We start from the raw sequence: 11,689 nt of genomic DNA, 5'->3' as shown, positions 1-11,689 counted from the left end.
TAAAACAAAAAGAAGGGCTCAGTTAAAGCATAGACCAGATGCTATTATTCTGCATATCACTGAAGGGTATGCATATAGCGATATGCTCAAAATGGTAACCAGAAGCCAAGATGAAAAAATTAAAGCCGTTGGAGGAAATGTTACCAAGGTGAGGCGCACAGCGAATGGCGACTTACTCCTCGAGCTAAGTAAGGGAAGAACAGATAACCTTCATAAGCTAAAAGAAGATATTGGCAATGTGCTGGGCGCCAAGTTCGAAACTCGCGCTCTCACAGATAATATAAGGCTGGAAATACTGGACCTAGACAACGAGACAACCGTAGAAGAGATGGTAGCAGCATTTTCTACCAAGTTGAAAATTGACCTAGAGCCAGGCGCTGTCAAAAGTCTCCGCCCATCATACCGTGATACCCAGAAAGCGCTCATATGTGTTCCGGCAGCAACCGCAGAGACAAACCTCAAGGCCAAAAGATTACGGTGGCATGATCAGTGTGCCGAATCAGAATTAATAATGCCCCAGTTAGATGCTACAAGTGCCTAAAAACTGGCCACGTCGCTGCCAAATGTAATAGCGACGTTGACAGAAGTGGCTGGTGCTTAAAATGCGGAACCAGCGGTCATAAAATTCGGGACTGCTGTAACGAGGCCAAATGTTTTCTATGTGCAGCAGAAGGACTGACTTCACTCTCACATGTAGCTGGCAGCCAGAGATGCCCGTCCGCAAACGGGCGGTCATCCAACGAGACCCGTAAGCACAATATTGATGATTAAGTTTATCCAGCTTAATCTAAATCATTGCTGGGCAGCCCTATCAGCTGCTATCACAGACAGTGGGTGAGTCTAGAACAGACATAGCCATTTTAAGCGAACCTTTTATGGCCAGAACTGAAAATAACTAGTCCTGCAGTATTTCTGGGAAGGCAGCCATCTGGGCTTGTGGAACGCCATCACTATTGCAGCGTTCCGTGCTAAACAAGGAGCACTATGTCAGGGCAAACATAAGCGGCCACTGGGTCTACAGCTGCTACTTGCCACCAAGTCTAAATATCCAAAGCTTCAGTGATGCCTTAGACGATCTCGCGGCAGACGCACGTACCCGCAGCCCAGTTATTATAGCTGGGGACTTCAACGCCTGGGCTGTTGAATGGGGTAGCAGTCTAACCAATGCCAAAGGGAGAGCACTTTTGGGTGCATTTGCAACACTTGATATAGCTTTGCTTAACGTAGGATCCCAAAATACCTTCAATAGAGCGGGACTCGGCTCAGTAATAGACCTGACTTTCGTCAGTGATAGTCTTTATAGGTCAACTAGCTGGGCAATTGCTAATGTATATACTGCAAGCGACCATGAAGTCATACATTTTTCGGTCGGGGAAGCACAACTTACACCTGCAAGACTTCCTAGCATCGATAAAGGCTACAAGTTCGAAACATTGAAATTCTCGCGGAACTCGGCTGGCATGATGGCCGAACAGCTCTATATCAACCTGGACGCAGCCTGTAGTGCAAGCATGACGCAAATAAAGAATTATAGAAGACATCATCAACCTGTATTCTGGTGGAGCAGCGACATTGGTGACATTCGCCGGAAATGTATCGCAGCAAGGCGGCGCTACACAAGAGCGAGAAGAAGGACGGATGGTTCATGGACACAGCTCCATGAAGAGTACAGCGTGGCCAGGAAAAATTTGAAGCTGGCAATCGCACGCTCAAAGCGGGAAGCTTGTCTGAGACTTTGCGACTCAGCAGACCGCGACCCCTGGGGACGGGCATATAAGATCGTAGTTAAACGCATCTACAGCAACAAGAAGACTGCACCGCTTGAATACGAGGAGGCAGCCAAGATAGTAGACCACCTATTTCCGACCAGGATTGTAACGCTATCCCAGAGATGCCCAGTTATAGCTGAACATTACGACATTGAACCTGTAACATGCGACGAAGTTCTCGCTATTGCCAGGTGTCTCGAGCCCAACAAGGCCCCAGGCCCGGATTCCATTCCTAATCGCGCATTAAGGTTGGCGATGGTACTACGCCCCGACCCGTTTGCTAAAACATACACGCAATGCCTGCGTGAAGGAGTGTTTCCCAGAAGATGGAAATCACAAAACCTAGTGCTGATTCCAAAGCCAGGGAAACCTACAGAGGAGGCCTCGTCTTATAGACCGATTTGTCTAGTAGACTCCATGGGTAAGTTACTAGAGAAACTAATATATAATAGGCTGAATGACGCGATTCATGGTGCAGGCGATCTATCCCCAAATCAATATGGATTTCGGAAGGCGCGTTCTACCACCGATGCAATAAATAAAGTCGCAAATATTGCCTCGAACGCTATAGATGGCGTCCGGTGGAAGGGAGGTAACAAGAAGTATTGCTTAGTGGTTACCCTGGACATTAAAAATGCATTTAACTCCGCAGATTAGGGATGCATTTAAGCCACTTCAGAGTCCCCGCATACCTTCAAGCCATTATTTGGAGCTATTTCGAGGATAGGCAATTGCGATATGCCACCTCAACAGGACCAGAAGTACGCAATGTGTCCACAGGAGTCCCCCAGGGGTCAGTCTTGGGCCCTCTGTTATGGAACACAATGTACGACGGACTTCTAAGGCTCAGCATGCCCCAAGGGTGCGAAGTAGTGGGATATGCAGACGACGTCGCACTAGTGGTTGTCTCAAAAGAGCTGAAAAAAGTCGAAGAAGCTGCAAACACGGCATTGATCCGAATTACAGAGTGGTTGAGCTCAGTAAGCTTGAATCTGGCTGCCCACAAGACCGAGGCGGTGCTTATCTCCAGCAGGAAAAGGGAAACTGCGAAAATACAGGTAGAAGGTACTACCATCGAAACAAAAAGAGCCATACGATACCTCGGAGTATGGATAGATACACGGCTATCATTCCGTGAGCACCTCACGCACCTCCAGTTTAAGGCTTCAGAAACGATGCGGGCTCTCTCTCGTATAATGCTAAACACGAGAGGACCCAAACAGGAGAGACTCTTGTTATTGATGAGCGTGACCAAAAGAATTATATTATATGCAGCACCAATTATAGCAGAGGCATTAGATCAACATATCGCCTCTGCGCTTTACGAGTATGCAGCGCATTCCGCACAGTCTCGGATGATGCGGCATTAGTTATAGCAGGAATGGCGCCAATTGATCTGCTGGTGAAGGAACATGCAACCGTCGCAAATGAAGTGGCTAGAGGAATAAGTAAAAACGACGCTCGGGTGGCGTCCAAAAACGAAACCCTAACACTTTGGCAATCTCGCTGGAACCAATCTGAGAAGGGAAGATGGACGCATCGCCTTATTCCCGACATAAGTCGATGGACAGCAAGAAATTATGGAGAGGTCAACTTCTACTTGACACAAGCCCTTAGTGGACATGGTTATTCCTATAGAATATAGGAATATTCCTGTAGACTCTTTGCCAGAGAACGGCAAAGCTTAACTACTAATATTGGTAATTCATTATGCGTCGAAAACTTTACAGATCAAATGATGGCAAGTCCAAGCAATTGGAACGCCATCAACGCTTTTGTGGGCATAGTTATGCGCAGCCTGCGTGTAGCTGAACGCCAAAGATCGGGCGCACTCTAAACTCTGCCAACACCTTTGCGAAGCACTGCCTCTACGCCGTTCCACAAAGGACAGCAGATTTAAAGTCTATCCCAAGTATATGTTTCTTTTGTTCGTTATTTTTTGTTAATGTTTTTAAACGATACATTGTATATAAATTAAACACTTCCTTCACTCACGGGTTAAAAAATGAATTTTTATTTATAAAGTCACTTTTATTACAATACAGTATGTTTTAATTATAACTGAAAGATTCTGACTTTGGTGAGCGAATTCGGCGGAGTTTAAGCGAAGTTACCGGTTGGTTTGTACTTAGGCTCAAGACTGATTTGCTATGGTTCAATTATGTTGGATGAAGGCTTGGGTAATCGACGTCGTCGCAGGCGGCGGCGTTGGCTGAGTCCAATAGTCCACTTTAAGTGCGTGGGACCATTTTTTGTTTACACAAGTGTTCAGGACCATTCTTTGTTTATTGCCGAAATTTGTGGCGTGATTCTGCGTATGCACCGAACCCGACACCATTCTTCTAGGGCCTGGGAAAATGTGGTGCAGGCTTATTGTTTATCCTAGCGATCGGACTGTTACTTGAGATTGGCGATCATGCCACAAATGGGCATGTGACGATTGAGAGGTTGACCAATGGGTATTGCATGTGATGATGAAATAGGGTCGGCCAATGGGCATGCGGTTAATGGGCATGTGTTGACGGACTTGGGTTTATGGCTTCTTTGTTATGGTATGAGTTGTGATAGAAGTGCTTAACTCCTCCCCCTTTAAGTGCGGACGTCCTCGGTCGCAACAACATATTGGACAGGCCCGATTGAGACTTCCATTGGTGGACCATGGTTGCCTGTTCCGTGGTTGCAGTATTTATTGATGATGCAATATGTTATCATCGCAGCTGCTAGAAGGGTTAGAATAATCCAGTTTGATGAAGACATAATCAAGTGGTTTCTTTGGATACGCTCCAGATTATTAGTATTATTGATGTGTAACTCCTTGATCATTTCCAGCGATAGCTTTTCACCTCTCTGCTGCTTATTTGATAGTAATTGTAACAGCGGCGGTTGAACTTCGACTTCAAAGCGTGTCTTCACAATATACCAGGAGTCTTCTATAATGACTGTCGCGTTTTCCGCTTGGATTATGAAGGTGCCTTCTAGTGTGATGTTTTCTCCATTGATGCTGATGTCCCCTTGGAATTGGTTCAGCAGCAAGGTACCGGGCATTATTTCCGAATGGGATTTTACGTGCTGGTTGTTGATGACCTTACATTGGGGATTCCTTCTTTGCAAGTAGGCTCCTATACATTTACTGTTTTCTAAATTAGTCAGATCTTCCAGTTTACAAATTGTCTTACCATTATGAATTTTACAATTACTCTTATTGGTTAACCCGAAATATTTCTTGTTACATTTCATGATGTTTTCATAGTCTATTTCTTCTATAAATTTTTGATATTTAATTGGTATTGCTAGGATTTGTTTACAAATTTCATTAATTACTCTGGGAAGGCTAACAATATAAAGGAGTGATCTACCATCTGAGGCTACACTGACCTCAGCAAACTCTATTAATTCTTCAATGTTTATAAATGTTAAACTTTCTTCTTTAATTGTTTCAATGAAATCTATTTCGGTAGAGGATAATATTAGCGAATTTACTGTATTGGCCTTGGCCCAATCGATTGCATAGATAATATTTGTTATTTCTTCTCTTAGGAAACTCAATTTAAATTTGGTTATTTCAATTCTTTTGACTTATTGTTAGATTCGGGTTTACCTCTAATTAATATGGTATCGGTTATCTTAACTAAATCGTTTATCTTATTCTCTATTAGATTATTAATTACGACCTGCCGATTATTGTTTACCAATTGTTCATTGATCTTATTTACCACAATCATATGATCTTCATGATCAGGTGTGTCCGCTAACCATTTCCACGCCGTGCCAAGTATATAATGCGATCTTTTGTTTCTAAACTGCATCGGCTGAAGCCTCCTCAGTTCATTCTGTATCCGCGTTATCTCATAGGCCAAAAAAGGCTGATACGGACTTAGGTTTGTCGAATTTTTGACGACTTCTTTTAAAACGGATATGGACATTTGATATTTTTCTAGTTCGATGACATGGACGATTTTAAAGGTTCCGTTCTGGCGCGCGGCTAACCCGGTTTCCAACATGACTACTCTTGACTTAGTGTAGTCTAATATAGTTGTGTGACCCCAGCAAAGTGATAACATAAGCAGTCTGTCGGAAAAGGATGTTTATCAATATTTCAAGTGGTTTTTATGAACTATCCTGCCTGACCTGGTTTTAACTTTGGTATTAAGATCTTCGGCTACTATTTCTTTTTGTATCTAGACGTTAGTTTCGAACCTAATCGTTTATTAATCCTAACGTAGATGATTTCACCTGGATCGTAAATTTTTATGGGTTTTTTTGTTTTGTTATGGTACCCTAGGTCTTTGTTTTGTTTCTTTAAGATGTTTTCTGAAATCTTTTCCCTTTCGAGTGCTAATTTTTCTGGTGTAAATTTTTCTGGATTAAATTTGTTGCGAAAAATGCTTCTATTGGCTTTTTACTTGTTACTTGTTTTATTGTATTCATCTACAGCCTTGAATATTAAATCCTCAAATTCCATTTCGGGGTGCTCTAACTTCAAGCATCTCATTATTTCCGTATATGTGGAATGGAATCTTTCTATTTGGCCGTTGCTGGATGAAGTATAAGGTGGGGTAGTGTGGACTTGTATCCCTAACTGATTATTTAAAAGAAATTTATTGATGCAGAATTTAAAGCCTTTTCGTTATCCATTACCACGGTTTTCGTCATACCGAAGGCTATCAATAACTCACGTAAGGGCACTTTAAGATGTTCTGCTGCTTTTGAGTTACAAGTTTAACTTGCGCATACTTAGAAAATTTGTCTATGGCTGTTAGAATGATCTTATTTGGGTGGAATATAAATCTATAATAATTATTTTGCCTGGATATGTCGGAATAGGGGTTGGTTGTATTTCTTGATTCGGAGGGTGTCTTTGATACTTCGAGAGTTTACATGTTGGCAAGAGTTTACTATTGCTTCTACTTTTTTCTTCATACCTGGGAAAAAATACTCAGATAAAATTTGCTTTTTATTTTCGATGGAATTTCTATGTGCTCTAAGGTGTTCTTTAATTATGATTTCTTGTTCTCAGGTCTGATCATGGACATCTACAGTTTGGATTTGTGTGAATCTTGCCTTGTAATTCCTAAAATGCTCCGAAAAAATTTGTTGAATTTTACCCATGATACTTTCAGAAGTGAAAATACCATTTACTATTCTCGCATTTGAGCTGCCCGGTTTATATTTCAACTCGTAGTTGTATTCCTCCAGGTAACTTTTCCATTTCTTCAGCTTTATGTTGTTATTTTTTGGGCTGAGAGCATAAGTGAGAGTCTGGTGGTCGGTGTAAATGATCACCTTGGACTTGCCGTATACATACATTCTTAGCTTATCCAATGCCCATACTATTGCTAGCATTTCTCTTTCATTTGTGGCATAGTTTTCTTCAGCTTTGGATAACGCACGGGAAAGAAATGTAATGGGTCTCCCATTCTGTTCTAGAGAAGCTCCTAGTGCGATGTTTGAGGCATCGGTGGTTAGATGGAACTCTTGTTTAAAGTCAGGGTATGCTAGCATAACGTCTTGTGACACTAATGCATTTTTCACTTTCTCAAAGGCATCGGTTTCGGCTTCACCGAATCGGATTTCGATCTTGCTTGAGACATTTTTCTTGGCTCTGCCATGTTCTCCTCTCAATAACGCAGTCAAGGGTCTAGCTAATTTAGCAAAATCTTTGATAAATCTTCTGTAATAACTAGCTAATCCCAGGAAGGACCTTAGTTGTTTTAGGTTTTTCGGTATGAGGAACTTTTTAATGGCTTGGATTTTCTCTGGATTGGTTTTAACTCCTTCCCTTGAAATTAATACGCCTAGGAAGTCAACGCTATGTCTTAGGAATTTGCATTTATCTACTTGGACCTTCATATTTGCCTTGGACAAGGTAGAAAATACCAAAGCTAGATGTCGGAAATGCTCTTCTTCCGATTTACTAAATATTATTATTTCGTCGATGTAGACGTAACAGATCTTTCCAATGAGATCTCTCAAAATATCATCGAGAGCTCTTTGGAATATTGATGGGGAATTCTTTAGGCCGAAGGGGAGTCTCGTGAACTCGTATTTCCCTCCATTCACGGCGAATGCCGTTTTTTCAATATCAGATTCCTTAAGGCAAATCTGATGAAATCCGCTCTTTAGATCAAGAACAGAGAAATACTTATTGTTGCCCAACTGCGCAACCATTTCTCCGATTTCGGAGATACGATACCTATCCGAAACTGTAACTGTATTGAGCTTTCTATAATCTATGACCATCCTATATTGCTTATTCCCAAAGCTGTCACTCTTTTTAGGGACTATCCACACAGGGGAATTATAGGGCGACCGTGAGGGTCGTATTATACCATCTCGTAATAATTCTTGTAGCTGGTCTTCTACTACTTCTCTTAGAGAGGCTGGATATGGGTAATGCTTGGTGTAGACTGGAGTGTCTGTTGTCGTTCGGATTTCTCCTTGGACATTAGTAGCATAAGTTAATTTTTTGTTTGGGTCCGCGAATAGCGATTTGTACTCCTCTTGGAGCGCCTTTAATCCTAGTTTCTGCTGATTAGTGAGCTCATCTGATTTGAGGGTATGGACCTGATGGGCTCGCATCTGCTTCACTTTAACAACATGAGAGTTGTTGACGTATAGTAGATCTTTCCCTACATCAATGATAGCGTTTAACTCTCTTAGTGAGTCATTACCTAGAATTCCATGGAACGGATTCAGATTAGGTAATAGGAAGAATGTTATTGGTTTATTGGGTTCGTTAAATAAACCCAAATGGATATGGCTGGTTATTAAAATGCGACCACTTACGGTGTTCGCGTAAAACTTGTGTTCATTCGTTTTGATATTTTTTGCTATTTCTGGTTGGACATAGTTCTTGTTCGAGCCGGTATCTATTAAGAAATTGTATACGGTTCCGTCTTTGTCCCGGACAACAAAGTACGGCAAAGAGGAACACTTTAACCTAAAAAATTAACGGTGTCCTCGATTTGTGGTTGTTGAGGCTCCTGCGATTGTGGTCTGGTTTCTTCTTTGTTCTGTGGGACTAACTCTGAGTTGTCTCCTTGTGAGGTAAAATATTGCTCCTGCTGTTGATATTGTTGAACCTCAGGATATGGGACTAATTCAAAAGGGTCTTCTTGGCCCTGATAAGCAGCCTGATAATCGGACATATCGGAGTAATGCTCTTCTTGAGGCGGTATGGTGATATATTGTTCACCTGACGGACCGGTTTCGATATGCAATTGCCTCTGCACTTTATTGGGAAAATTTGCGGTGGACTGGTTGACTCTCTTGAGAGAAAATTGTTGTGGTAAATTAACATTCGGTTTGTTCATGTAGTTAACTTTTTTGCTTAAAATAGAGCCGTCGACATCCATTGGAGTTGGTGCCGGCTGAGGTTTCGGGGCAAATGGTCTCGGTGGTGTGTTGAAAAATACGGGGTTATTAGATTGAGGGAATCTATTTTGGGGAATGAACACGTTTTGCATGGGTTTCTGATTATAATAGTTGTTATTGTTGTTGTAAGGTTTGGGTGGAATTGCTGGTATGAACGATCGTTGAGGTTGCACGTTAATTTTAGCATACTGTGGGGGTTTTGGTCCTACAGGTGGACGAATGTTACGATGGCCGATAATGTTTCTAGCCCTCTTATTATCCAACATATTGCACAATTGCAATGCATGCCTCAGATCTTTGGGTTGAGCTAAGCTCATTCTGTCTGAGAGATCTCCGTTCAGACCTCTGATGAAGGTATCTTGAGCCCTATCTCCGACCTGTTTAGCCATGGCTTCCATAGTCTCGGGAGAATAACCCATCGTTTCGATTTGGTCTAGTATTAGCGACATCTGTTGGTGAACTGCGAAGTAGAAGTCATGAATGGAGGTGCCCTTCTGGGTCATGGTAAACAGCTGATATTCTAAAGTGCTTAAATCTCGTCTGTCCGTGTACTCAGATAACAAACACTGCGAGATTGCGCCCCAATGTAATGCGGTGCGATAGACTTTCAACAATGTATTGGCATGGCCTGTAATTTTTCCTCGAATGGTCATAAGAATTGCATAATATTTGGGTGTTCCCTGAATGGGGGCAATTCCATCAATTGTGTGGCGGTGGTAAACCATGTTGAGAAATCCTCACGGCTACCTGAGAATTTGTCAAGATTCTTTACGATGTCTGGCACTTTATCTAGTTCATGCCAATCATCCTGAACGCCAGCTGTCTGGTCCCTAAAGGGTATATGTCCTGACTGAGAATGATTTAATTGTTTCACTATATTCTGTAATCTGTAAATTGTCTGGATAGCTACATCTAGTCCCTGTATTGACAGTGCCTCGATTCTATTTGCGGTTGATGCACTTGAGGTGGATGCTGTCGGAGTATCAGAACCTGCTGCATGAATACCACCCTGCTGAAGGACTGCGGCTTTAACCCAGTTGTCTTTAGTCATTTTGGAAATGGATTTTTCTTCTTTTTTTTTTTAATTGGGATTAATTCAAGGTGTTACGGTATCGCGAATACGAAAAATATAATCCGCGAAAATTAAATTTTTTGCTTATATTGATAAAAATGTAGCGGTATGTCCGCTAATCTTGTATTGATAAAAATATAGCGGTATGTCCGCTAATCTTGGGTTGATAAAAATATAGCGGTATGTCCGCTAATCTTGGATGGAAATGGCTTGTGGTATTATACAAAAATTTCAATATTATGTGGTTATTTTTTATAAAGATATTTTTTTCAAAATTTCAAAATTATTTTCTCTTTTTTTTTTTAATATTACTTATTATTATTTTCTTTCTTAACTTTTCATTATTTTCTTTTTCTTTTTTGAATATTACTTATTATTATTTTCTTTCTTAATTTTTCATTATTTTCTTTTTCGAGTGGGGAAAAAATTTATTTAAGGATTTATATAAAAAAATTTTTTTAGCTTCTTGATATTGATTCACAAAAATTTTTTCACCCACTGTGTTTTCACAATACAAATTTTTATTTTGATTTACTTTTGCTTAAATTTATTTTACTTAACTTACGTTAATGCTATCATCCTCGGTGCTTTTTACTGATCGGTTTGTAGGAGGTCTCGCTTTTCCAACGTTGAAGGTACTAACGCTCCTGGGCAAACACTTTTGGGTTTTCAGTTTTCCTCCGAACTGGTCTTAGAGGAATTCGCAGCGATTAAAATGACCCTGTCTGATTCGTGGTATAGTTCGATATAGTGTTTTTGTTTCACTGACTCTAAAGGCCTTTAACGCGTTTTTTGGTCACAAATCACTGGTATCTATCACTAACTCACGATCACGTTGTATTTAGCAGGGTCCCTGCTCTGGCGCCAATTAAACACTTCCTTCACTCACGGGTTAAAAAAATTAATTTTTATTTATAAAGTCACTTTTATTACAATACAGTATGTTTTAATTATAACTGAAAGATGCTGACTTTGGTGAGCGAATTCGGCTGAGTTTAAGCGAAGCTACCGGTTGGTTTGTACTTAGGCTCAAGACTGATTTGCTATGGTTCAATTATGTTGGATGAAGGCTTGGGTAATCGACGTCGTCGCAGGCGGCGGCGTTGGCTGAGTCCAATAGTCCACTTTAAGTGCGTGGGACCATTCTTTGTTTACACAAGTGTTCAGGACCATTCTTTCTTTATTGCCGAAATTTGTGGCGTGATTCTGCGTATGCACCGAACCCGACACCATTCTTCTAGGGCCTGGGAAAATGTGGTGCAGGCTTATTGTTTATCCTAGCGATCGGACTGTTACTTGAGATTGGCGATCATGCAACAAATGGGCATGTGACGATTGAGTGGGGTTGACCAATGGGTATTGCATGTGATGATGAAATAGGGTCGGCCAATGGGCATGCGGTTAATGGGCATGTGTTGACGGACTTGGGTCTATGGCTTCTATGTTATGGTATGAGTTATGATAGAAGTGCTTA

Source organism: Drosophila willistoni, unplaced genomic scaffold (genome assembly GCF_018902025.1).
Source record: "Drosophila willistoni isolate 14030-0811.24 unplaced genomic scaffold, UCI_dwil_1.1 Seg545, whole genome shotgun sequence".
NCBI lineage: Eukaryota > Metazoa > Arthropoda > Insecta > Diptera > Drosophilidae > Drosophila > Drosophila willistoni.
The sequence above is the reverse complement of the archived record's forward strand: the minus strand, read 5'-3'. Positions refer to the sequence as shown.